At 33.9% G+C, this 25174-nt stretch overlaps 1 long non-coding RNA gene across 3 annotated transcripts; it reads left to right on the top strand.

The window, feature by feature from the left end:
- The first annotated feature begins 206 nt into the window (after nt 1-206).
- LOC149945880 (uncharacterized) lies at nt 207-3410 on the top strand. 3 transcript variants are annotated; one of them, XR_016480546.1, is made up of 3 exons: nt 207-312; nt 950-1013; nt 2984-3402. It is a non-coding gene; the product is annotated as an uncharacterized LOC149945880 (long non-coding RNA). The 3 variants fall into 3 exon arrangements; XR_016480545.1 differs by lacking the exon at nt 207-312 and adding an exon at nt 358-387 and having other exon boundaries at nt 2984-3410; XR_016480547.1 differs by lacking the exon at nt 207-312 and adding an exon at nt 734-884 and having other exon boundaries at nt 2984-3404.
- The last annotated feature ends 21764 nt before the right edge of the window (nt 3411-25174 follow it).

Genomic DNA, 25174 nt, shown 5'->3' with positions numbered 1-25174 from the left:
TAACTTATTTCGTCCCTTTCACAGAGTTTTCAATTAAACATTTCTTTTATGTGAAAAATAAGGATATTTTCACCTGCCAGTCTCGGTATCACTGATATATAAACATATGCACTTTTCTCCGAGAAATTATAAGGTAACATCGAGTCTTACTTATCTTCAATTTGAAAGAAATGTTATCTCCAGAAAAACTCTGATAACCAATATAAGGTTTTTTGTCTAGATAAATAAACCCTCGCAACACCAAGTGAGTCAATAGCTGCTTAGTTTTTAAAGGACGAAAGACATTTTTCATCTTTATATATAACGTACAAGGTAGGAATCATTTTATTTAAATTTAAACTTTATTGTGAAGTATTACAGTTTCTATTTAAGATGCACTCTGACACGGTTTGTAAAGTTTAATTTATAAAATGTACTTGCACAATAAAGCGTATAATTTTATAAGATAACAGAGCTTTTGTTAATTTGAAATATCAAATAAAAGTTAACAGCGTTTGGATTGTTAATAAAATGTTGAAGGTCAATTGATCAGATTCTGTATTCAAATGTATTATTAGGGAACAAATTTTCTTGTTACCTCCCCCCCCCCCCACGAAGGAAAAGTAAACTCCTTCTCCATCCCGCTTTCTCATTGGTTCCCTTAAACTGACGTCTTCCGATACGACTTTAGTGCCCTCCGGTAAAGTTTTCTTTCTCCTTTTAGCTCGAGTGTAAATAAGGTATAGTTAAATTAATTTTTAATTATACCAAGATCTATAATAGGGCTGTGGTATTTAGTGCTTCAAGGACACCAGTCACTTGTTACTAGTCGGTAGTCTCTAGGGCAAGGTCCCAAGTCATTAGTTGATAATATATAGCTCGAAGTCTTTACTCTGAAGCTAAAGGTCACTAGTTCAAGGTGAAATATAATAAATGTATAAAGATATTTACGCATGTAATTTATTTATAGCTAACCATGAAGGTAGTCATCGTTTTTTTCTTTGCTTTTTTGGTGGCTGTGGCTTATTGTGGAGGTATGTATTTTAAATTATTACTTTCTTAGCAAAACATACTTTAGCATATACATGTATATAGTTATATGCCCTATCTTTGGAAATTGCGGTTAAATCTAAAATAAAGCTTGGAACATTATTTATCATAGACGATGGTTAGGGTAAATACTCGGGTAAATATACTCTAGGAAATCATTTATTCTAAAAGCAGGTCCCCCAAATGCTAAATTCAATACCGAAATGGTCATATCTATCCGAACGTCGCCGATCATTGGTACAAAAACCTCGATAAACATAAGGTCAAATGAAATCAATTGTTTTGATCATTTTCGCTACCATGAAATACAATTTTTAAATGTATTTGATTTATATAAAGAAATTTGATGCATTTGATCATCAAACTTAAGAAATCAAATACACCGAATATAGAGGTATATTAATCTAATATCCCTATGATATGTATATGTTAGTCTTATATTACAAAATAATTAATAATTAATTAAAATGTTTTTCTAAAGAACATTTTAACTAAGCAGCTCCATGTGCCTGATTCTACTGTTTTTAGTATGTGTTTTTACGAAACAAATTTTTAACTAAGAAATAATTTAAAACCATTTGCGCATCAGCCAATAGAGCAAACGTTACAGGCTTCCAATATACTTTGATCGAAATTTTCAAATATCGTAGCGGAGGCACTTAAGGGAAGAGCATGATTATTCAGCATGTTAAACATCGTCTAATAATATATTAAGAAATATTTTTATGTATGACGTTTCCTTAAAAACTGACCTAAAATCCCTTCATCGCACGTCGATGAATTCAGTTCATTCATTAAAGGTCGACATTTGAAGCCTGTTTCGATCTTTTACAAATATTTTGTATCCTGTCCTTTTCATATAAGCAAAAATACAAAATGTAAAAAATTTATGAAAAAGACCTGTTAGTTTTAATCGTTTGATACTTCATTATAGCTTTACTGAAGTGTTATTTTGATATATGACCCTATAGATGCTTCTCGGTACTACACCAAAAAGGCCCCGTAGAGTATCGCACATATCGTTATTTTAATATTATTACTCGGTTTCTTAGTTTAACGATCGTAGAAAATTCCTCGTAACTCTTTAAACCAATTAAATCTACTTCAATCTCTGTTTATAACAATAATCTACGGTGTGTATTTTTTCACATTATCTTTGATGTTCAATAATTTTACTAAGCCTCAGTTATGAGACCGCGATAGTTTGGAATACAATTGTACTATAAATATATATCCTTCGTACTTAAGCTTTAGAATTTTTTACCAATTAGACCTGATAAAATACAGGCTAGACCAAGGATTTATTTTGGTCAAATAAGAATATGTTGCCGCAACTATAGACAAGAACATATTATCCGCTTAAACTGGGTACACAAATTTCCAATTAAAAAAATCAGTATAAGGATTTCAGTAAATTTTCGATATAAACAATTTGAAGGCCAAGATTGCTTTTTGCCATATAACAAAGCCCTCTGGCTGTCGCAAAGAGAGACTACGATGCACAATCTGAGGGTCTTCACGCTCAACCAGGAGAGAGGTGGAAAAATTACACAAGGAAAGGCGGTGGGACGTAGTTTTTCTTAACTGAAACACGAGGCGAAGAGGAACATAGTCTTTGTTAACCTGAATATTTTCATGGTTGGAAACGACGCCAATCATAGTACTCAAATACCACACTAAAGCGACCACTTGCTTTAAAGGGCGCAATCACTTTATTTACCATTGAACATAAGCATACAAATAACGAGATAAGTTCAATAACCACACTGCCATCTAAAGGTTTTAAAATCACAATAATTATGGTACTTTTTACCGAGTAAACACTGATGTATGACATCATTGAAATAACATGCTCAGCTGCTTTATAGCCTAACTGGACATGGGACGGATAGTCTTGAAACTGGTTTTCGGCAGGTATTCTACAACATAATTTAATTTATCTTTTCTTTGAAAGACGATAAAAGTTCAGAGTTCCAAATACCAGAAATAGGCGAAAAGGGCTGCCCTCTGATTCCTAACAATTGCATGGTTGATTGCTTCTTCGGTGGAAGGAAAATTGGACGATGCGAAGGCCCTCGTTGTATCTGCTACGATCGGGATATCTTCAAATTGATAGAAAATCAAGAAAATTAGTATAACCACGTCTCAAAATGACATAAACATTTTCAATTAAATACACTTTAACTAATGTATAAGAAAACACCAACAATCAATTACTATTTTAGTACTTATTTTATATTACATCCAAAATTGAATAAGTGTTATGTCTCATTACTAGTTTCTTTAATTGTGAATGTTATGATTATTAAAATGAATTGATTATATGAAAGAACGTTTAGTTCATATTTTAAGATTATATTTATTTTTTTGAATCATTCAATTAACCCTTTGTGCTCTAAAAATGACTAAATTTTATTAGTGTGATCAGATTTCGGAGAAGTGAAAGGAAATAAAGCTATGAATTTCAACGAAATTGTCAAATAGATCAATTTTGAACAAAGATTGAAATTAATTCCACACTCTGCATTCTCACTTCTGAGCGAGAGTTAAATAAATTCATTTCCACCACACTCACTACTGAGCGACGGAGAGATCAATTCTACCCCACCACTCCGAGAGTCAAATGAATTCCAACCCCTAACTCTCACTCATGAGCGTAAGTGAAATAAAATCAATCCCACCACTCTCACTCCTGAGCGAGAGTTAAATAAATTCTACCCCACCACACTCACTTCTGAGTGAGAGTAAAATAAATTTAACCCATTCACTCTCGCTCCTGAGCGACTGTAAAAACAATTCCACCCCATCACCCTCACTCCTGAATGCGAGTGAAATAAATTCCAACCCACAACTGTAATTCCTGAGCGGGAGTGAAATAAATTCCAGTCCACCACTCTAATTCCCGAGCGAGAGTTAAATAAATTCCACCCCACCACTTTCACTCCTGAGCGAGAGTAAAATAAATTTCACCCATTCACTCTCGCTCCTGAGTGACTGTAAAATCAATTCCACCCACTCACTCTCGCTCCTGAGTGACTGTAAAATCAATTCCACCCACTCCCCTCACTCCTGAATGAGTCAAATAAATTCCACCCCACCACCCTCACTCCTGTGAGAGAGTTAGATAAATTCCACCCAATCACCCTCACTCCTTAGTTAGAGTGAAATAAATTCCACCCCACCCCTCTAAATCCTGAGTGAGTGTCAAATAAATTTCACCCACCACCCTCACTCCTGTGAGAGAGTGAAATAAATTCCACCCAAACACCCTCACTCCTGAGTGAGAGTCAAATAAATTCCACCCCTCACCCTCACTCCTGAGTGAGAGTCAAATAAAAACCTGTCTGTCCCTGATCGCAGCGCCGAATCGTTCTTAAACCTGTTAAACCTTTCAAAACGCGAGGAGTAATACTCCCTTTACGCGAAGTCAACCTAGTATTCGGAATCGAGGGTTTGAATATAATTTGCATCAGCTCGGCGAAACAGGCCGCTTCACTTTTTTGAAGCCGTTAAATTATCCCTAACTAAGATTTGAACACGTTGTCTCAGATAACGTGCATTTCACGAATTTGTATCGCAACCGATGATCGGATAGTTCGCTTGGTTTGCAAATTATGATAAACCTATGAGAAAATAAAAAATATCATTAAAAAATTAAGCTATTATAAACCAAAATATTGAAAATTTAGAAAACCTTTTTTTAGCTTGCTCAACTGGTCATTTTTTCAAAACTTGTTTTTTCGGTGGAAATATCCTTTTTGTTTTCGCGCCAACGACATTTTTACGTTTTCGATCACGTTCTACAAGTTTATATTTGAAATTTTTCATGTCACGACTAGCTGTGAAAAATTAAATTTTCCAAAAACGTAAAAACGTTTTAATATTTCGATTAAATTTCGCTAACGAGTGTCCCCCGTTATGGATAACGTACACTAAATTTGTCAACATCCTAGAGAACACAGTTTTTGAACAAAATCGTTTTTCCAAGCAAAAACACAACTTGTATGTATGCTAAAATACATCCAATAAGTTTTTATAAGTTGTAAAGTATTACACACTGTCTATTATCGGAAGACGTTAATTCTTCCTATTCATTATCTCTCTAGCATTTCTGAATATTTTTAAAACCATGAAATTTAGAGGGTTTGTTAGTAATAATTACTAAATTGGTCTATAATCAAGTTTAAAAACATGTTATTTGTATTTGTCGAAGGAAGTCGACGTTGTTCTTCGGTACACCACTTCCAGAGGGGACAGTAGCAATTTCGGATAGTTCACTGTACCTTTTACTACCACCGAACACGGAATAATTTCCAACACTCCAAAAATTATGAAACCTATTCAATATTTCTCTGTATTCAGCTCCGAGGTGAGTGAGTACCAAAGGATAGCTCATTTATCAAAAGTTAACATCAACTTTATTTGGTTTTATATTTTCTAATACCCTTAACAAATTGCATTTATATTGAAAATCTTTCCTAAAGTTATTATATAAGAAAATTATTTTAAAATATATATGTACATGTATTATTTATTCTTTAGGCATAACTTAGCACTTCTCGGCAAAACATTATATAAATTATTCGTAACCATTTCTAAACAACTTTCGTTCGAAGACTTCGTAAATATAATGAAGTTTTAAAATCATCGATTTTATTTTGATAAGGTGTGGCTGCTTGTTTTATCGGCGATATTTGCTCTTTCCATCGTGAAAGTTTTATTTAACGTGATATCAAGGTGGGAGAAAATAAACCGATTGAAACCATTTCATTGACATTTTTCAGTTCATTGTGGTTACACTTTTCGCTACTAATTAATCAAGGTAAGATAAATAAATAAATAATTCATTAATAATAATAATCAGCTATGCTTATACCCAAGGCACCACCTTAGGTCTAAGTTATAAAGCAACTTTTAGAGCCAATAATTCAAACAATCAAAAAAAAATTATGAGTGAGTAATAAATCACAAAATGTTTTTCAGTTCAAAGACATGTCTTGTAATGTATGATTGACTTTTGAAGTCAATTTTCTAAACAGCAGTATTGATATATAATAAATTCTTACATTGTAATCGGCAGGAAAAAATTGTAATCAACGAACTGCATACAGACGCCCTTAGGAAGTATTTGGATTTTCACATCATTCGTTCTAATTTGGGTGGTAGGAGGAAATTTAAATATACGGCTCACAATTGGAAAGCATACGTGCATAAATAATTTTGAGTATATACTAAACTTAAAATCAGCAAACATCATGGTTCTGGATTCTTCTCCCTGCAGTAACTACATTCAATTAAGTTTTATTTAATACTCATTCATATATGATATTATTTATTTTGAAGCAATTTTAATTTAATTTTTTTGCATATAAATTTACATTGTATGGAAGTTTTATATTTTATTAGAGTAATTCGTAATTACGCATGTAATTATGAAATTTTAAAACAAATAGTTATATTTCAGAAAATTTAATTTCTTGTTTAGGCATATTAAAAATTAGTATATGCTTAGAATAAATAAAAACATAACGGATAAATTCGTGTTTTAAGAGTAGACTAGTAAAAATTCTTACACACCTTTAACATAGCTAACTTTACAAATTCATTTTTAGTTGTCTAATATTATCCTTCATCAGTTCTACACTGTTTTACCAAACCTGTGTTTTTCCAAACCCGATGCCTTCGGAAAAAGGCAATTGACCGTTATGAAAACATTCATTCACACACGATAAGGACCTTATCATAGACTTTGTTTTAAATAACTTTTTAAATACCGATTGATTGAAACACGTACTCATTACCGAATAAAGGGCTGTAAACATTTTTTGTTAATTTGAAAGTTTAAAGAATCTTCCCAAAAATTATTTTCAAAATATTCAGGAAAATCAGCTTAAAATCACCTAAAAATTACATTTTAAATATTTCCGAAATCACCTTTTTAAACAAAATTTCGTCGTTTTCAACACCTTCATACAGCTATTGAAGTAAAATTTTTACCATAATCCTGGCTAACGTCTATAAAATTTTATTGCATATTGGTATTTGGCTTTATTTAAGGAAATTAGCTCGAGCATTCTTGAATTTTAGACGGAGCCGACTACTTCGATTTGGGAAAATTTGAGCAAAATGACGTCATTGTAGATGATGTTAAGAATTTTGTACGTTTCATTGTATATTCTCTAATAAACGCTCATCAAAATAAAAGCAAATATGTGGAGCAATATTACTGTGGTTTGACGAAATTTTTACCACTATATGTCCAGGGTTTATTTGGAAAGTATCAATGAAAAGTTAGTAAAATTAAGAGGCGATTAAAAATTTATCAGTGGACCTTAAATAATTACTGCATTTGTGATATACTGACCACTGGACGGCGCTATAAACATCGTTCTAGAACCTTCACTTTCGCTCGATAAGCAGTGACTTATATGGATAGAGAAGTTTTATTAATCAATAAGATAAATATAACTAATTTACAATGTGTGTAATCGTATTTTGACAAATTTCATACGTTTTCATCGAAGTTAATTAACGGAAAAAATATTTGACCTTAGCCAAATACATGGTTGACATATTTTATACTCTATTAAATTGAGATTAAATTTTGGAACTGAATTAGTATTCTTTTAATTGATATAAGTAGAAAGTGCACTATCCAATACAGTTGAACAATGTTGAATAGACTTAAAATTACAATTTTTCATGACTCAATCACTGTGCGATTTGGAATTGGTGGTGCCATTGGCTTGAGAGGAGCCAGTGGTACCTCCAAAGTCGGAATGAGATTCTCCCCAACTAGCAGACGCTCCATTTTCTGCAGTGCCTTCTGCAAAGCTCTTTCCTTCAGTAAAGTTAACACCGGAAGCAATGGAGCCGTTGTTGTGGGTAGTAGTATTTCCCCCGTCAGCTTTAGCATGTCCAGTAGCTGCTGCGGAACCCGCTGGTCCACTGGTTTCGGTTGACGTCTTTTGCTGGGCTACAAAGGAATTGCAACTTCACTGAATTTAAATAGAACCTTGGGGAGTTTTGTATTGTTTTCTGTGAATAAAGGTTATTGTTAAAATATTAACTCCCCCAAATCTGTCCTAACCACGCGAAGAAAAATTTAAAAGTGTGTCTTCACGTCAATGACGCTGACGTAGATATCTCAAAATTCTTCATAAACATTTAGAGAATTAACATTATTTTATCTTTTAAACTTTATTATCCAAATGACGAAATATAATTCCCATTCAACAATTCCCATAACAATAATACATGTTTAAGGCAAAGCGAGAGATAATGTTTGTAACGTTTCTGTTGTTCATTACTAGCAAGTAGGTATGTATTACTCAAATTTGAATATCGTGTGGCTCGCTCTTTCGGCTAATTATTTCTTAAACGATTTTGAAAAGATGCAAAAATGGAATGTTCTTCCAGTTGCGTTATTGAACATTTATTTTATTGTTTAACCTCTGACTAGAAACATTTGAGGTAGAATTATTTAAGCTAAAGCACAACTTAATAAAAAAAAAGTAATGATAATAATAATACACTTAATATTAATCTACCCAAAAAAGAAATTAATTTGCCCAAAAAATATGGTTGCATTTAAAAAAGTATGAAATAGCCCAAACTTAGTACAAGGTAGCCCAAAGAAAATAAATGAAAAGTACCTAAAATAATAAAGTCGTATTTATTGGCATTGTAAAAATTACATTTTTGGTCATTGTCTTAAAAGTGCTCGTGTGGCATTAGCTGGTCTACCTCTTTTCCGCTTGTGACCAATTAAAATGGCTTTCGCCTCATTTGGTATGATCAACATTTTGTTAATAATCGCTACCCCCAGAATATGCTTACATATATATTGTTTTAGTTACACAGGACAGGTGCAAGTTGCGTGTTCCCAGTCGTTATCTTGAAATGTTACTAACCACAAACGCTTTAGATAGTTAACAAACGACCCTAAGGTCCTCCAGTTCAAGTTTTCCCATTGATGTAAGTACCTGTTTATGTCAGTTTCTTTTAGAGCTGGACTTCCACAAGAATTAATAAAATTAGTTCCCAAAGTTTGATTTCGGCTGCCATACCAGGTTTTTTAATTTCCTCACAAGCGTGGTGGTCTTCAGTTCTAGATATGCTGGCTGTCCCCGTTGAATGAAATCCGGACCCCTTCTTCTTTTCGAAGGTGGTTCTTCGTTTTCGCTATTACTACTTTCACTTTCGGAAATATAACATAGGTTTTGTAACATCATTACTCGTTCGCAGCGGTTTCTATAATGAGCGCTTTCATTCATTTGGTACGTCTCATTTTTTATTTGGTATAATTCAATTTTTATATTTGGTCTACCTTGTACAAAGTTTGGGCTACTTTATACTTTTTTTAAATTCAACCATATTTTTTGGGCAAATTAATTTCTTTTTTGGGTAAATTAAATGTAAGCCATAATAATAATAATCAGCTGGGCTAATACTCAAGGCACCATCTTAGGCCTAAGTCATCAAGCGACTTTTGAAGCCATTAATTTAGGTGCCCGGGTTACAAAGCGTAGGTTAGTGAAGAATGCGTTGAATTTTGATATTGTTGATTTTGTAATTGAGTATATTCTCAAATTCTACGTAGAAAAATCTTTGAATACATTTAATTGTCTTCTTACATTTCTAAAACGATTCTAGCTAATATTCTCGTAAAATTGCATCTCAATTTTAAGCTTTCATAAATTTATGCTGATGTGTTGCTCAGGGAGGAATTGCTGGCTACGTTACTTTTAAGCTTCATTTAAACTTAAAACTTGGTGTAAAGTTTTCGAATTAAATTTATTTAATAAAATAACCTAATATTCTTCGTTTCTAAATCTGTATCGAAATAATTAGTTAAGTTCCATACTGCACAGACCTATTTCGTTGGAAAATTGGTTTTATAAAATTTCTAGTTATTTATTTGACATTAAAATTATGACGTGAGCTACTGCGACGTAGTCAAAATTTATTCCTAGCTCACCGGCATTTGGTGATTTCAAACAAAATTTCCGATTAAAAATTATTTTACCAATAATTAATTTAATTCAGCCTCAAATATATCTGGTGTTAGGTGCCAATTTTGAGGTTGTCAATATTCGTCAGGGAAAAATTGGTTTCCTTATTTCTTGGACGATTTAAAAAGAAAGAAGACTAAGTTTTAGCATAATGTATTAGAAATAAATACATACCAAGTAAACAGGACACAAAGCATGTCACGAATAAAACTGTAAGTTGATAATTGAGAGGTAACATTTTATTTCACTGGATGAGGAACGACCTATTTCTCGATCTATGAACGATAAATCGTGTTTGCCGTCAAAGCACTGTGGCTCTTACATATATCAGCGTATTTTCTCCCTGTTTCGCAATTACTATGTCATTTTCTGAAATATGTTGATAACAATGCGTAAGCAATGTAAAACATATACAGAATACAATCGATTATATTTTGAAACTTGGCATAATTCAAATTCAAATGGAAGGTTAAAAATTTCATTATAAGAAAAAACAATTTAAAAATTCGACATAAATAAAATTACAAAACTGTCATCCGTTCATAAGCGTTTTGATTTTATTCATTGAATGAAAATGATACGGATGCCACGTTGAACGTTTTCAAAAAATACACCTAAATAAATTGTGAGAGATTCTTAGTTTTATCTTTTTAATAATTATTTTGTCAACGATGCACAATAACTTAAAGAAATAGTGAACTGCTCTGAATCACTGGTCTCGGCTGAAAATGGGTTAAATAAAATCCTAAATTTTCTTGCCGTTTTTTAAATATAATATATAGTATACAAAAGGATAAAAAAACTAAAAACCGCTTTGTGTACAATAAAAAGTTTTATTAAAAAACCAGGCGATTAGTTTCACGTCCCATTCGGGAGTTACCTCAGACTTTACACAAGGTGGATTTTACTTCATTTATCCTTTCGTATTCATATGTACAAGTGTTGTATAATTATAATCAATTAGATTTTAATCATATATAGTCCCATTTTTTATTTATGCAGATAATAATACAATTGAGACGTTTTTAAATTAGCAGTTTGGTTTGCACAAACTTACGACGCTATTGCCGTATTTATGAAAACAACATTTACCCATTTCATTGTTTTAGATCTGGGAATAACCAGTCTCATTACGCCACATTGAGTTAAAATGTTTTTTTCATTTTTTCATTATATTATCAAGAATGTATTTATTTATACCTAGGGAGAATGTCTAGGTCTCTATGTCTCAATCCACCCGTTGGTCCCCCCAGTACGCTCCTCCGCTTAAAATAAAACTAATAGTCCTGGTATTTCATTGGCTCTTTAAAATTTACGTCACCTAACTCGATGGAAATCAAACGCCGGTGACGTTTTGTCCCCCCCCCCCCCCCGCGCGAGACTGGGGAAAGGCGTTCAACGGGCCCGGCGATTGTCGCAACATAATCATTCTTCATAAATATAAATAAATACATTCTTGATATTATATTTGAAATAACATAAGCTAAATTTTCGGCTAATTCAAAATAGATGGGGAATTTTGGATTCACATTTCCATAAATATTTTACTCTCATTATTGTGTTCTGGTGAGTGCTATATTTAGTCTTCGAAGGGTAAAAGTAGTTTTTTCATTAGCTGCTTCTATGGCATTATTTTTTATACTTAAGTTTTTATATTTTTTTTCAATAATTTTAAAGTCTTAAATGGGTTCATAGTTTTTACTTTTTTAAGTTTCTTCAGTGATAACTTTCCAAAAGTTTTTTTGATCATTGTTACTCTGCTGTATTTTATCTTTAAAATAATTATTTGTATTCGTCCTAATCCGATACTGTAATCTATTTCTATATAATTTGGCAAATTGTTGAAGATCTGTATTAAAATGTTCATGCTTTACATGTAGTTGCTTAGCTAAACTATCCTTTTTTATCATTGAATTTATTAATGTAAGGGTTATCCAAGGTTTTATCTTCTGTTTTTCTATGGGAATGTGACGTAAAAGTATTTATAGTTGCGGAGTCGATATTCTTTTTAAAAATTTAAAAACGAATTCATTTGATGTTAAGTTTCATTGGTTTTGGTAATTTTAATGGAATTTTATTTTGATTAATTTGTATGGCATTTAAAATATCATAATGGTCAGTTATATTAGTCTCTAGAATATAGGAATTAATATTATTATTACCATCTTTTTTTTTCTTATTTGCTCCCGATACGCTTTTTGTTATAATATTTATACATGAATTTAAACCATATTCAAGAAGCATTTACATACAATCCGACACACTTATATCGTTATAATCTAAAATGTTTATATTAATATCTCCAATCCATATAAGTTTTTCGAAACTTGGTGTATTCAATAGTTGTAGATTAAGACCTTTAATGAATTCAGTTACATTGTAGCTAGGTGATCGATAACATGAAATTTTTTATATATTTCGTTATTCGGTAGCTGGACACTGAAATCTTTCACGGTTGCATCTGACAGAGTTAAGTTAGAAGAAACCACCTATGGACTGTGAGAAGGATGATAAAATACGCGAAGAGGTAGATTAGTCCATAATTAAAAGGGATAATACAGCTAAATCCTAAACAAATTTGAAGAAATTGTCATTGGGCAAGCTGACACTCTAGCCAGTCCACCACTGTATTTGAACTTTATTTCCAAAATATATTTTGGTTATTAATAACCGATACAAATGGATATTTTATTTATGACAATATTCAAACAAAGAAAAACTGAACTAATTTGAAACTATATACACCATTATGTTCTTCAATTCATTGTAATGAAATTGATAAACCTATTTTCTCCGACTCCGATATTTTACAAATTATTGTAAAGTATAAACAGTGTGTCTTAATTTGATCGGCCCAGGCGTTTTTCTCAAAAACTATAATTTCTAGAAATTTGAAATTATCAGGATATACTCTCTCGGGGAGGACCCTTTTATTTTGGAATTTTCAGAAAAATCGGGAAATTTTTCACCGTTTTGAAATTTTTCTTTTCTGAACGATAGGTGGTAGACGGTAATTTCGTCGAAAATCTTTAATGAAATTGGTTTGGTCAAAAACGGACAATATTTTATTGAAATAATACGTCATGAAAAAAAAACAAGTTGGTACTTCCCAAAAAGGTTTACGTCTCATGAAAGAGAAAGAGAAACCTATCTAATTTGAAATGATCGTATGTTTGTAAAGATAAAAAGGACTATTTTTAAGCCCAATCATTTTAAATAATTTTTTAGAGAAAATACAATTTACATAGTAGAATTCCAGAATTCACGCGTCTTATTTTAAATGAGGTTCAATAATTCCACCGTCCGCTGCAATACAAATCCGTTAAAAGTTTTTGAGTACGCTCTACAACTTGTTGATTGAAAATTGTCGCCTACCACCTATCGTTCTAAAAATAAAAATTTCAAAACGGTGAAACATTTCACGGTTTTTCCAAAAGAAGGTGTAGAAATTCGGGTTTTGTTTTAATCGAATTCTATTTTAACTGGTTCTGGGAGAGCTATATTTTTCTAAATATCAGCGACTGAAAAATGATATTTAAAGCGTTGTAGTGGTTTTGTTTTGTTTTAGTTTGGGAAGTTTCTAAACGAGCCTAAGACTTAATTAAATGACGACAAAGTTTTAAGTTGAAAGTTTTTATTTTATGTTTGGCATGGTCAAATTTGGACCATTCCAAACCGACCTCTTTCTCCGAGCGAGAATGAATTTTAAGTAAAATGTTTTTACAATACAATACAAAACGCGACTATTCACTACCATGTTTTCCCGATTTTGAGAAAAACGTTACATTTGAACCCCTATAACTCCAAAATATAGTTCCGCGAGTAACTCTGGTTCCTTTTTTTAATTCCCCGGCTTAATTTCATCCTATATAGGTCAATCAAAGAATTAAAAAAAATTCTTTCGATGTATTAAAGACCGACGAAGTTGGTCTGTTTACTTGTAATGCGATTTTTTATGGCACATTCAGCGATTTTTATAAAATTAACGACACTATTTTCGAACCTCGTAATGATTAATAACTTATCTTTACCACCAGTAAAAGCGCTACAAAAAATTACACCTACGTGATATTAACCGATCTTTAGATATCAATGGTCTAAAATTACAGAATTGTACTTGTCAAAACACTCGATTACTTGTAAGGTTATTTAAAAAAATCGTATCTGCAAAAATACTTCGATTTCAGAGCTAACAATTTGGCTTTCCTGCTCAAAAGGTCTATTATATAAGTGGTTAAAGTTTAAACGAAGTCGAAAATGGTGCAGTGGGAACTTTTCTTGAAATCGGGTTATTTGACATGTAGTCCAGGGAAAATAAAATAAAAAAACCGTGAACCTTGAATAAATTAGGAGGCAGCTGAATTTTGGTAGGCTGGTAGTATATGACTAGTTAAGCAAAACCTGAAAAGTCCCCATGATTCCGAGCGCCGCTCCCCCTTTTACGCCCCCCCTCAAGTTGGGAAATAATTGATTTTGATGTATACACTAATTTCGGAACGGCACTAGATAGAGAGATAAATGAGCATTCGTTTTAAAGGTCATAGCCAATGCTACCATTTATTATTACATGAAAAAACTGTATCTCTAACGGTTTGGCGGGAAAAATTAATATACAGGGTGTTAACTAGAAAACCATACAGAGCCAAATACTCAAAATGAGTTTTATGTAAGAATTTGAAATTTTTAGGTTGCAAAGAGCGTGCAGGAGGACAAATGACAATGAAAATTTCAATGACCTTGAACCAGGTCTTCAAGGTCACTCAAAATGTATCTCGAGAACCATTAGGATTAGAAGAATCGTTCTAATTAGAAATGCGTTCCATGTCTTATTTTAAGTCTAAACAGCTTGGACCCAATCTGATTTGAACAAGGAGAAGCCGAGAAATGTTAGACAAAAAACAATGGGTCCTGTGTGGTATTCTAATCAAGATATGACATTTAAGGGCTTATAAATCTAAAACTACCAGATCTAAGGGATGAAAGTTATCGTTACACACTAAACCGAGTGAAGGAGTTTGAAATTTGCAAATTAGGATTACCTTGAAACATAAGTTCAAGGTCATTTCAACTTTATCCCGAGAACCATTATGACCTTGGGAAACTTGTGATTTATCCTTTGGGCCCCTGAATAATCCGCCACTGATGCGCGCTAAAGTCAAATTACCTTTTACCCGGGTAAAGAAAACTCCAAAATAAGCGGTAAATGATTAAAGATGTACCGAGTATTTTTATTAAGTTTTAAACACAAGATAAACTAAATTTTTAAATAAATAAGCCACTAATAAACGTAAGAATAATTTACAAATAATTCTGATTAATAAATAAAGATTAACTTTCAATTAATAATGAAGTGTTCAGAAATACCTCCCATTGGCTACTACGCATGCTTGAGCTCGTGTGACAACCGAGTTCATCGTATTCTCTAGAATTTCTTCGGTGACATCGCCAAATTCTTGACCAGTTCTCTCACGAAGAGTTTCATCGTTTATGGAGTTAAATAAACTTTTTCTTAAAAAAATTTAATGGTGTTCTGGAGAACAAGGCGGTCATTTAAGTGGTCCGTTATTGCCGATCCATTTATTGCGAATATGGAAATCCAGGTATTATTTCGATGTTCGATTTCTATGTCGTCCGGCGCCGTTATATTGATACCAGACTATAGGTTATTATCTTTTTTTTTAAGTTCTCCAAAATTCCACTACCTCATTTTGGAATAAAGGTAGGTAGATCATTCCATTCATCCTTAAAATGAAAACTGGACCTGCCACTCGGTGGTTTAATATTGCAGCCCATACGTTTAGGCTAAACGTCTCTGGGTGTGAGGTCGGCATTTTGAAGCGGGGGTTCTGGCTATACTAATAATGCGTGTTGTGGACGTTGACTATTCCATCCCGAGAAAAATTTTCTCATCGGAAAAAAGAATGTCCCCATAAAACTGAGGATCTTCTGATATTTTATCTAGCAACCAGTTACTGTGATACAAACGGGCGTTTTCATCGGTGCCTTAAGTCCTTGATGAAGAGGGACGTGGTATTCGTGCGCGAGGTTTCTCTTGATAATTTTCGTAACGTAAACATTCGAAAATCCCAATCCTGCCTGAGCTTAAAAATACTCTAAGACATCGACGTTTAGCATTGTAAGTTGCCTGCTTGGTTTTTTGGTCCTACGTTAACTCAAAACCCCTCACAGTTCGTAAAATACTTGTGTGAGATGGTAGAAGGTTTGGAGAGTTCCATCGGTATGACTTTAATCAATTAACGCATATTTTGGAGATTTTTTACCCCGGGGTCATTCCATGACAAAACGACCTAGTTTTTTTTAATTTTAACACCCGACCCCTTTCGATTTCGCCAAAATTTTGTATACAAGGTTTTTTGGGCCAAGGAAAACGATTTTGACAGTTTCATAACGATCGGTTCAGCCGTTTACGAGATACAAAATACGCGTTTTTTCAAAAGTTCGCCTTGACCCCCTAAATGTTTTCTAGTATATCTTATGACATAATTATCGCAAAATTGCAACGCTAATTTCTAGAGGACGATTAAACGTGTCTTTTGGTTTCCCTAGCGTTAGCAAAGTAGAAGGAATCTCGTGAAAAACAACCTTAACGTTAAGTAACCGGGTTCAAGAATGTCTAGGGGTATGATATAGGTAAATATACAACGAGAGTATGGGTGTCCAAACGGTTTTATATATTATAAACCAAAATAATAATAACAATACAAATAACAATAAAATACTTAAACACTTAATAATAATAACAATAAGCATGCAAAAACACGAAATACGCGGGGGGGGGGGATACGCGGGCTCTCTCTCTTTATAACAATAGTTTGAAGCCTGTGGCTTTCGCTCACCGATTGATGAAACGGTCTGGTGCCGTTCAACGTCGCCCGTTTGGGTCTCCTTAACCCTTTGGCTCTGTCCGCTCTTTAACTCGGCCCACTCTCTGGCTCGATCCGAACTCTGGCTCGATCCGAACTCTGGCTCTGTCCGACCTCTGGCTCTGTCCGATCTCTGGCTCTGTCCGATCTCTGGCTCTGTCCGGTCTCTGGCTCTGTCCGGTCTCTGGCTCTGTCCGGTCTCTGGCTCTGTCCGACCTCTGGCTCTTCCGTCACTCAGGGCGCTGAGGACTGTTTCTAAATCTCTCCAACTCCCTGGTTTTGTTCATCCCCATTTCAGTAGGCGTGGTTTAATTACGGAAACGGACATTTGGTGGATTCTTATTGGAGAGGTTAAAAGGTTAAGGGTAGCTTGGAGTAGGTGGTTTGGCTTAAAGATTATTGGCTGTAGAAGGTTTGCGTATAACAGTAGAAAGATGAAATCATCTGGTGTCTTTCCCAGGAAGAAGGTCGCACGACGGTACCACATGTCGCCACGTGTCTTTCGGGAAGGGTACACGTGGTTGTAGTTTTTATTTTTAAAGGTGGCCGTTTGAAGTAACACTTCTTTCAATAGTTTACTATAGATGCCCGAACGCCGTACAATAGAGAGCGCGCATCTCTAAGTCATTTACGATACGACGCCGAGTATTTAACAATAGAGAGAGAGAGAGAGAGAGAGGGGTTATAGCGCACAATGGATGAGTCAAGATGTGCGCGCTTTCCCAGCACCGAACGCTGGTTAGGGGAGAGCCACATGTAGAGGGGAGACGATGCAATACACGGACAACAATAATAGTATTTTACGAGAAAATACTAATGATACCTTTTTACGACTTGGACACCCGTAAGAAATTGAAAAATATAAAAGGGACTTAAAAACTAAAAGGCTCGGGGAAAACATGATTTCCTCCTACATATGGGAACGCATATGGTAGGACTTAATTAAGGAAGTGAATGTGAGAAAAGGTAAAATCTAAATAGGAAATATTTTAAATGCAATAATTTTTAAATAACACTAATCTTCAAATAACACCATTAAAAATGAGCGTTACAAAATCACATGTAATACCTCATTTTAAAGACAATGCGCACCCTAATATGAATATTTAATCAGAGTTGTCATTTGACCTAAATGTCATTAAAATCTGGGCCTTTAAATAATTTGACCTTTGACCTTGCCCAGACACCTCAGTCGTAGGTCAACGATTTTAGCATTTTTAAAATTCCCACTATCGAATACATAATAATCACTCAAAATCTCAAAGTAATATTTGTAGTTTTCGAGATATTAATTTTTGAAATTTACCCCACCACACACAAAATGAAATACCAAAACCATTTATTTTTATAGTTTACACACCAATTAATTTTTTATTTACACAAAACAGCTTAAACTTCTTTATACATGGAAAAGGCTTTGGTAATTTTATTTTTATCGTGTTCTTTGATTTGATAGCCTTTCGAATTTGGTAAACCTACAAGAATTTCAATTGCACATAGAACATTTTCACTTGACACCCAACTGCTATCGATCCTTCTGGGCCATGTGTATTTGTCCGAAATACCAGGGGGACGCAAAAAGTTTACAAAGAAGTCTCCAAACTCTTCTGATACTTCCTCAATTAATCCAACGTAAAGTTGGCCTTTGTAGACGCTGGCTACCAAATTTCCCACTTTAAAGTTTTCAGCCTCTTGATTTCGAGTATCTGACAATTCTAAAGTCGAAACCTTAACTGTGGTTAGCGAATCGTCATTAGATAACGGATAAACCATGATTTCATTTAACGATTTCGGAACGAATTTATGAAACCCTCGAGTTCCTTTTACTGTTATGGCTTTAGAAAACCTTTCTTTTAAAAGTTCCTTTTGTCGCTCAATTTCTTCGTTTTTAACATAGATGAACTTGATATTTTCGAAGTTTGATAGGCAGAAATTAAACATATCTGTTGGAGTCAAAATCTGTCCAGTCACTGGTCGCTGAAGACTGACTCTTGCTGTTTTACGCTTCACTGTTCCGCCAATTCCGTCACAAGGTCCCTTGCCATGAGATGTGGCAAAAAATGCCATTCAGCGTCCAAACCAAAATCTTGTTTCTGGCAACAGAGATTAGAAAAGTTGTATTTGTTTTTATACTGTCCAGCACATCCATCCGTAAAATAAATTAGCTTTCTAACATTAGGAACATGTGTTTTTATATTTGGAATTAGATAAGTTAAAAAACTGTGAACAGTATTGGTTGTATGTGTTCTGGTATCACTGATAATACAAAAATTTAAGTGGTTAAGTTCTCCGTTTTCGACTACCCTGAAGTAGATTACGAAGGGATGCACTGTCGCTTGAGAATTGTCCCAATGGAACCCTTGTGCTTCGTCTTGAATTACGAAGGAATAGTTCTCCGCAAAATCACCGAGAACAATTACGTCACCAGGTTTTAGAGTTTTTTTGAGGTTTTTAAGATAATTAGATTGCGACTTAGATGTGTAATGATGACGCGTTAGTTCAAGTAGTTTAATGGCCAAAGAGTCGAAAAAGTTTTCAACACTCTCGCTCAAGGTCATGAGCTTTGTGCTGTCAGTTGTCACCCATTGCATGAACTTTATATTTTCAAAATCTTCTAAAAGGTTCGTTAAATATTCATTTTCAAGTAGACCATTTTTCCCAGGACAGTCCTTGCACACCCTCATCATACAATTCCTGTTTTGAGTGTCACACACGGTGAGCGCCATGAAATCGATATCACATTTTAAAGGACAAGGAGACGGTAGAGCTGATATCATTAGCTTGACATTTTGGTGATAGGTGCAGACACACACTGAATGTGTACCTGACGAACCTGCTAATACACACCAAGGTGGTCGTAGATAACAAAATGACGAAAATCCTAACGTCAAATCATGCTCTTCCTTGAATTTGTTATAGAGCTCTCTCAGGTTCAGCAGTACAAGCCTCTTTTGATGATGTTCTTTTTGACCTGTCTCGTGGTTTCTAACTGACACAAACTCCTTTTGTCCAGGTGTCATACGACTGTTATCGTCATTTTCGTAAAATTCAACGACCTTTGATTTAACGTCTTCGGTCAATATTAATCCCTTCGATTGTTTCTCTGGTAGCGAAAGAATTCCTTGACTAGATTTAAGATTCCTGCTTCGTTTGACCATGTATTCTGGTGCTCCAAATTCCTCCATTGTGCGTTGTATTCCAAATGGTGACAAGGTCAGGATCTGAAGCTTTTCGCCGTATGATGTCTTGGAGTTATTGAATTTCTCTCTCAGTTCGTTCAAAATATTCTCATATAATCGATGTTCTTCGAGCTTTCTAAAAACATCGTCCGTAACCATATTATCGTCTGTTTCATCAAGAGAAATTTCCATTGACTCTTCTAATTTGCGTTTCAATGAATTGTTCACAGCGTTTAACTTAGTCCTGCTTAGAATTGTTTTTTGGCGAGATGACAAACCTTCTGTACAAAAGTTAAAAAATATATGTATTTATATATGTATACATATATAAATTCTTTCAAATTGAATATATTTCTTACTTCTTTTAACAGGAGATTCTCCCAAGTTTATTAGAGTTTCGTTAACTGCCACTAAAGCTATAGCTTTGTCGTCTTGCGTCGCATCTCCCGATGAACAAGGTTGACTAAATGAAAAAGAATCGCTTTCTTGTGATTCTTGTGCAGTGTGAACTTCTGAAACGTCCAACTGTATTTGGAGTTCATCCTTTACTTTTTTTCCAGCAGACATAAAACACTGGATGCACAACTTATTTCCAGCGATAACTTCAATTCCTCGTAACTTTAATTTTTTGAACAAATCCAATGAAATAGTTTTTAGTCCACTCTTTCTTTAAGCGTCGTGAGTCCCAAAAGGATTCATACACTTCTTTTGACTCGTTGAATACCTTTTCATAAAAAGTTCTTCATGGTGACGACATATGTTTCTTATTTTGGACATAGGTATAGCTGTTCGGCTGCTAAGAACTAATTTGTCATCCTCGGACAGATGGTTGTTGATACCAACTGTTTTCGAAAGTGTTTGCAAATGACATTTACTACTGTCTCTCCAAAACGAACAATTTCGATCCATTTCAGGGCTTTGTTCGAGAATATACAGTTAAATAAATTCTATTTCGCTACTCAATTATCGCTGTTAATATATTTAACTACTCAATTATAACTATTATATATTAAAAAGATATTAAAACATTTTTACGTTATTAGGAACGTAATCGATATGACTAAGAGCAATATTGGGTTTTCTTGAGATATCTAGCACATTTCCATTTTAGGGTGCAGTAAGATACGCTACAATAATATTGAACGCCAGACTATACTAAGGACAAGCAATTTAGTGATGTCTTCTGTCTACAGATAACATGCAAAACTAAAAATAATATGTAAATAACTCAACTTAATTTAAGAATTAGTGTATTTGATATTCTAAACTCAAAATTACCAAAATAATAATATTTTTAATTTATTTAGTAGGTCAACTAGTTTCGTGTATAAAATAGCATTTTCATTAATTTGAGGGGTAAATTTCAAAAATTAATATCTCGAAAACTACAAATATTACTTTGAGATTTTGAGTGATTATTATGTATTCGACAGTGGGAATTTTAAAAATGCTAAAATCGTTGACCTACGACTGAGGTGTCTGGGCAAGGTCAAAGGTCAAATTATTCAAAGGCCCAGATTTTACTGACATTTACGTCAAATGACAACTCTGATTAAATATTCATATTAGGGTGCGCATTGTCTTTAAAATGAGGTATTACATGTGATTTTGCGATAATTATGTCTTAAGATATAGTAGAAAACATTTAGGGGGTCAAGGCGTACTTTTGAAAAAACGCGTATGCTGTATCTCGTAAACGGCTGAACCGATCGTTATGAAACTGTCAAAATCGTTTTCCTAGGCCCAAAAAACCCTGTATACAAAATTTGGGCAAAATCGAAAGGGGTCGGGTGTTCTGTGGCAGGCGTTTTGTCATGGAATGACCCCCCGGGTAAAAAGGTAGTTTAACTTAAAAGCCTTGGCGCGCATTTATCTTATTGGAACCATTCTTCTAATCATAATGGTTCTCGAGATAAAATTGGAATGACCTTGAACTATTGTTTCAAGGTAATCCTCATTTGCAAATTTCTTACTCCTCCACTCGGTTTAGTGTGTAACGATAATTTTAATCCCTTAGATCTGGTAGTTTTCGATTTATAAGCCCATAAATGCCATATATTGATTAGAACACCAGGACCCATTGTTTTTGGTCTAGCATTTATCGGCTTCTCCTTGTTAAAATCAGATCGGGTCAAAGCTGTTTAAACTTAAAATAAGACGTGGAACGCATTTATAATTACATTTTGAGTGACCTTGAAGACCTGTTTCAAGGTCATTGAAATTATCATTGTCATTTGTCCTCCTGCACGCTCTATGCAACCTAAAAATTTCAAATTCTTACATAAAACTCATTTTGAGTAATTGGCTCTGTATGGTTTTCTAGTTAACATTAATTTTTCCCGCCAAACCGTTAGAGATACAGTTTAATTAATAATAATAATAAATGGTAGCATTGGCTATGACCTTTAAAACGACGGCTCATTTATCTCTCTATCTAGTGCCGTTGCGAAATTAGTGTATACATCAAAATCAATGATTTCCCAACTTGAGGGGGGCGTAAAAGGGGGAGCGGCGCTCGGAATCATGGGGACTTTTCAGGTTTTGCTTAACTAGTCATATACTACCAGCCTACCAAAATTCAGCTGCCTCCTAATTCATTCAAGGTTCAATCCTATTTTCCCTGGACTAATGGATTTAACCAAAAGTTCTATTAAGTAAAAATCCTCAAACTATGAAATATAAAACATTTAAATTGATCTCTTTCAGATATAACGTTTTTCATGTTTATACTTATAAATCAAAACAGTTCCTGATTCAATATTGAAATATATATATTTTATGATGATAACTTTTATCATTCCAAAAATAAAAAAATATTTTCAAAATTAGTACAATCGCACTTTTCATATCAAAACATAAATACATTTTGGGTGAAATTATGAAGTTATTTAGCAACTTGCATATAGTAACTTATTTCTTCATTTTATTTAAATCTATTTTATCTATGAATTAAATGATTTAAAACTTAATTATAACATTATACCAAAATTAAATAACCTCGTTATTGAACAAACCTACTGACTTTCAAAAAGAATTAAACAAATCCTGCACTTATACACTAAGGTCAGGCACTTGGCTTTATAATTCGCTATAGTTGACTTAAGCCAACAGAGGTACGAAAGCCAACAGAGGTACTAAAGCATTAGCTAAGCTAAATATGGTTGTTATTACTTTACTTAAATATGGTCTTGAACTGGATTTTTTCATTAGAACAATTTTTAGAAATGAAACGAGTGGCACCTTGGAATTATTAATATTTTAACCAAAGGAAGGCGTGTAACATTTTAAACTAATACTAAAATACATATGCATGATTTCAACAATTTAAATATTTGTCCCAATAAATTTGCACAGTAAATTATTAACGACTGACTAAGTTCAAATAAATCACTCTATGCAGCCGATTGATGTCATCCCACAATCTAAGGAATTAGACGAATATATGGCTCTAGTCCAATGACATCTGCTTTTCATTGTACATCCATTTAATTTATGTAGCAGTAAGAAACTCTCTTTCTATCTTGATTTTGATAAAAGTATATAGTAGACGAATATTTGGAAGTATTTGGACATTGAATTATCGAGAACTGACCGACTTGAAATAAACTGGTCTCCAGCCACTGGATTTCAAAGAAGTACGCCACTACTCCGAGCAGATAATGTTTTTACAATGGCTCTTATGTTCTCCGGTCCCCACAGTCACATATGTTAGACAAATATATGGCACTAGTCCAATGACAGTAGCTTTTCAATGTAAACCCATTAATATCGCAGTAAGAAACCTTTTTCTGTCTTGATTTTGACAAAAGTATATAGTAGACGAATATTTGGACAGTGAATTATCGAGAACTGACCGACTTGAAATAAACTGGTCTCCAGCCACTTGATATCAAAGAAGTACGCCACTATTCCGACCAAGTTAATGTTTTTACAATGGCTCTTTTATTCTTATTACTTTGGAATACTTTAACTTTCTGAATTAGCATTTTCTCAATAAAATTTAACTCGCTAATTTCATCACGCACAAGGTTTACTTGTAAGCCATTTAGGAAAAACTGAGGTCGAACTTTTCCCAAGTTAATGTACCGCACACACAAATCACATTCAAGTTTATCTTCAAACATGGAAGGCACTATAATGTTACGTTCACTTTCTGTAATATCACCATAACCAATATCATCCTGGGCACTTTGATCAGAATACGAAATAGGAGTCTCACCAAATTTCCAGGCCGCCTATAAAAGCATCAAAGCATCATTGCCAGTAAATTGCTTCCTAAACATGTTGCCACTGATTTTAGCTTGCTTTTTTTAAACATGTTTTCACAACTGTCACATGGTGTATCATGAAACTCATACATATATTCAAAACATCGAGTTAACTGACCACCATACGTAGATAACAATACCATTTCATCTAACAAAGGTCTCACGGGCTCAACTACACCACTCTGAGATTTATTGATAAATCTATCGATTATTTTAGTTACATCGATAGCCATTTTAAGGCACAACAATCCGTATTTCCTTGTCCCCGAGTGGAAAAATTACAAACGAAACGGCATCTCAGCACCCAAAATGTCAATTTTTTCTCTTGACTTTCTCTTAGCGTGAAGGCATCGAGTTTAATGTTAAAAGTCGAGGTACCTATATATAACCAGGCAACTACAGTCGCCATGAGGTACCTACCGTCGCATCGCCCGATTATAATAAGAACGTTGAACGATCAAATTAGCGCCTGGTGCCATGATTTAATTGGTTCGTCCCAAAAGTAAAAAACCAGTAGAAGTTAACGAGTAGTATCCAGTACATACAAAACACAAACAGACATGTCATTCAAGAACACGATACGATTAAACGCACGACACAAAACGTACGTCACAATAACACGAATAGCTATATGACGTAATGAAAAACGCTATCGTGTTTCAAAAATCACGTAACCGCATAACTATGTAAACAAACCGCCTAAAAAAGAGATACGTGGTTTTGAAAATTAAGAAGTCTTAGAAATTGTTTTACCAAATCCCAAGAACTGCAAACTCGGTGATTGCACTTTGCCCCGAAAC

Source organism: Leiobunum rupestre, chromosome 4 (assembly GCF_980474605.1).
Source record: "Leiobunum rupestre chromosome 4, qqLeiRupe1.1.hap1, whole genome shotgun sequence".
NCBI classification, from domain to species: Eukaryota; Metazoa; Arthropoda; class Arachnida; order Opiliones; family Sclerosomatidae; genus Leiobunum; species Leiobunum rupestre.
Note: the sequence above shows the minus strand (reverse complement) of the source record. Positions and strands in the feature narration are given on the sequence as shown.